General features: G+C 37.6%; 2 long non-coding RNA genes across 2 annotated transcripts; both read left to right on the top strand.

The window, feature by feature from the left end:
• Positions 1–1,103: 1,103 nt before the first annotated feature.
• Positions 1,104–1,833, top strand: LOC143362542 (uncharacterized). Its single transcript, XR_013083664.1, has 2 exons — positions 1,104–1,449; positions 1,650–1,833. It is a non-coding gene; the product is annotated as an uncharacterized LOC143362542 (long non-coding RNA).
• Positions 1,834–1,965: 132 nt separating this feature from the next.
• LOC143362543 (uncharacterized) lies at positions 1,966–2,919 on the top strand. Its single transcript, XR_013083665.1, has 3 exons — positions 1,966–1,979; positions 2,078–2,345; positions 2,819–2,919. It is a non-coding gene; the product is annotated as an uncharacterized LOC143362543 (long non-coding RNA).
• The last annotated feature ends 1,230 nt before the right edge of the window (positions 2,920–4,149 follow it).

Here is a 4,149-nt window from a genome sequence, read left to right as displayed (position 1 = left end):
ATTAATATTTGCATTCAGGATACTCTGTAGGAATATCAAGCAATATTATGTCGTAATTTATTTCCAAAGATGATCTCGAAATTTCAAGGAATTGTTGAACTTATGGTACCCAGTGACTGGAGGCTAAAAGTGTCCGGAAAGCTGCCTATGGGGCCCACCAATGAGAGCTATCTATTGGGGCCACCTCTGCCACCCCTTGGGGTGGGAGGGGCAGGGAGGGCTGCTGCTAACGACTACCAACCTACGTTTAGGCAATTTGTAACTCTAATTACGGTTCGTTCTGAGGGTATGTATTTCCCAAAATTTTCAGTTCAGAATTGGAATTGAAATTGACTGTTTTAATGTTCAAGCATGTGCAAAATTACCCTGTACACAGACTTTCACTCGTAATTTGATTGTTCACTCGACTGTCACTTCAAGATTACGAATATTCCACGGATGAGTATCTAAGAAAGGTTTCCAAGAGCTTCACTCAGGAATAACTTTTGGATTTCAGTCAAATCTCCTTGATGTTTATTACTTTGAAAAAGCTAGAATGTTCTTGATCAATTTCTGTCTTGATCCAGAACAGCATTTTCAATTTGTACAATTACAATTTGCTGTTCAATTCGTACAGCGTACAATTCCGATCCGTTGTTTAACAAATTAGGTTCAGGAAGTAGTAGTTCCTAAGATAAGTACAGTAGTTGATTGAAGTTGTAAGCGTAGGTTAAATGGGAAGTATTGTTGATGGAGTCTGCGGTTCATGTGACATGGAGAATGAATAATAGGTACTTTTGTGCTGAACGTTTATTTTACGAACGACTTTGTGAGCCGGGTATCGAACGGGTACTTCAGAATTGTATTGTCAATGTCATTGACACGTATACGTGTGAAAGCATTGTTACAGCAGTTTGCGGGCCCAACTTATAACTGACATTGGCATGGGGTTTGGCTTCCTGCCAACGTTTGTTCTTCTGTCCTGGCTAGATGATACTGAGTGACTTGTCGACAGTTTTTCGTTATCCTACGACACCCGAAAATACTTCAGTTCATAATTCGGAACGTGCGAAACATTGTCGCGTACCTGTTGTCCATTCGCGAGAGCAGCAAATATTTATTTTTAGTATTTCTAATTGCAGAAGTTTTGTTTCCTTCTTCTTACCGATGCCCGTGTCTTTCAGCGGCTATAGTGATATTGTGATCTGTGATTATTAATTTACTTTAACGCGTGTTACTACGTTCCTCTGAGTCGAGGTTTGAGTCCGTTTCGTTGGCGACACAGTGCTTCGTTGCTACCTCTGAATTTGTTCAGTTGTAGTTAGTTTAAAGGGAACATTGAAAATTAATAAATCATAGCAGACATGGAAGAAGACATAGACGATTATATAGAAGAACACAGACCGGAAAGGGCCAAACGTAAGGCTAAGAGACGTCATAAATCGGGCCTCGAGAAAAGTTTGACAAGTAGTAAGTGACGATATTGTTAAGAATAAATTTAGATTGTTCGCATAGATCTGGTGGACCTAGTAGATCTAGTAGTAGACATGATTTTAATATACGCCTTCAGTCGTGTTGTGTTATACAATAAAAATACACCAGGAAAACTATTGTTATCTCTGGATAGGACAGGGATAAAAATATCCATTTGCTTTATTTGATTCTCGCAGTCTGGCGCAAAATTAAAGCATGGGTCGATGGAACACAGGCCGAAGAGTCGAGCGACGAATGCAGCTCCTGTAAGTAATCAACCAATTAGAAATCTTCATTAGTCATTTTAATCGTGGGATTAAACAAATATAGAATGTATCGAGGATATCAAAATATTCAGGTGAATTTTCTGTAGCGATATCACGTGAAAGATCTATCGTTTTAACGACAAATTGCAAGTAATTTATCAGGAAGTCCTTGACCTTTCACTTGTCATGAAGTACTTCTATACCTAAAGATAGAAGAAAAAATACATTAAAAGCACCAAAATATTTTGGAGAATATTCTATGTCCGTATTAAAGGAGAAAGTTTATTTATTTCTGGAAAAATAAACAATACTGAGTATTCAGTATAAACATAAATGATTCTTGCCGAATTTGTTATAAGGCACATAAGACAAAACAGCGCCATTACACGCGGTGGCAAAAGGCTAAAACTGGTAGACAAACATTATCGATAGTAGGCTAGTTTCCACAAATAATGGTGTCGCCATCGGTGGCAGCACCGACGAGGTATTGTTGAAGATTGCCAGCCTTGCTGGAGAATGTGTCGCTCGAAAAATACGGTGTTTTCTACCGCCCTCTAGGATATATTTTGCCTGGAGTAAGAAACAGAAGGCCAACGACGGTATATCGTCGGTGCGGAAGACCATAAGGTACAAAAAATAGCAAACAATACAATTACAATTAAAACTTAAAATGACGATCGTACATCTTTCGATGCGTGTCGTTTCTTCCTGCGTCAACAGATTTCGATAAAATTTTCAGCATGTGTACAGGGTGAATAAAAATTATATGTCACGATTATCGTAGCGTGATTCCACACCTCAGGATCGGTGAAGATCTGTGAAAAAAATGCACCGTAAAATTCATTTTGACCTCGAAAATTAAGGTCAAAGTATCGAAAAATTTGAGTGATGAGTACTATACGATGTAATAAAAGAAAATTTGTCGACACTTTGACCTTGATTTCCAAGGTCAAGGTGAATTTTGCGGTGCATTTTTTTAACCGATTTCCAGCGATCCAGAGGTGTAGAGTCACGCTATGATGGTCGTGACATATAATTTGTATACACCCTGTACACCTAACATAGATCTGCGAAACATATACTTAAAATTTTCATTACAGGCTCAAATAAAAAAGTTTTGTAAAGTGCCTTTTTTATTTGCTCTTCTAACTCCAAGCAATTGGAGCAACCAATAATTATAATTTATAATGTTAACTATTTGCTCAACTTATTTTCATTGTAAGGAAATATTTGAAATGCAACATCAAAATATTTTACGTTACGTATCCGCTTATCAAAATAAAAATATTTTATTCGTCAACATTTTTCGTTCTATTTAAAGTAGCATTTTAAATATTTTTTCTCGAAGTTTTGCCCAGGTCTGTAAAAATGTCGAAACCTTTAACAATTTTATATTTGCATGAAAATGGTAAAAATTAAAAAGATTTTTGAATATTCAACGGCAACGAATATTCAGATGACCCTGCAATAAAATGATTTACGACTGAAAACTGGTACGTTAGTGGGACAGTTCTCGGAACGTGACGTCACATGTGTTGTGACGAGGGAAATTTTCGGTGCGACGCAGTTAAACAGGTACGAACCTACGTTCTCGATCGTGCGCCATATTTACTGGACGCGGTCACGTGCCAATCGTCGAGCCTCCCCCTTTCCACCGATCCGAATTCGGAGGCAATCGCCGATCATCGGAGACAATCGTCCCCGATGTTCTATGTGTAAGCGCCCACTATTCGGGCCTTTTGTCCCCCACCCTCACTCCTACCTTCGCGGTCGCAATGATCCGGCCGCGACTTCATTATAATCAAGAAAGTCAAAGTGATCGAACGTGTTTTCGAATATCTCCGAGAACTACCCTCCGTCCTTGTGAACAGTGTTGTTTCGAGACGCCGAAAAATTATACGACGCAACACAAGGACCTTTACCTGGTGAGTACCATTTTTCTATGTTTTATCATTCGATAGTAGTCGAGATTATTTATTTCAATTTTTATTAAAATTAGTACTGTGCCCATTGATTTCAAATTTCAATTTATTCTCGAGTCGTTGTCTTCTCGCGATGATTTACTGTCGTATTTAAATTCGTGTCGTGAGAGAGAAATCAATTTTATTTAATTTTGGTTCAAATTAATTTTGATTTTATATTCAACTTGAAGTATTTATTTCCTATTAATTCGGATTTATTCTTTGACTTTATAGAGCCTGAGGGGAAAAAATGGGCTTCGATAAAAATACGATATCGATAGCCGAGTTCGAGATGTAACGTGATTTCTTCGAGCAGGAGAGGATTTGTGAGTACTAATACATCTTCGCAATTAAACTTTGTTATTGAACGTTTTCTTTTGAAATCATTCGTGAAAAATGAATAATAATTTATCATCGATTTACTCTCGAGTCAATGTAAAGCTAACAGTGAAACTTATCGATTATTTAAT

Source organism: Halictus rubicundus, chromosome 17, assembly GCF_050948215.1.
Source record: "Halictus rubicundus isolate RS-2024b chromosome 17, iyHalRubi1_principal, whole genome shotgun sequence".
Classification (NCBI taxonomy): domain Eukaryota; kingdom Metazoa; phylum Arthropoda; class Insecta; order Hymenoptera; family Halictidae; genus Halictus; species Halictus rubicundus.
The sequence above is the reverse complement of the archived record's forward strand: the minus strand, read 5'-3'. Positions and strand labels throughout refer to the sequence as shown.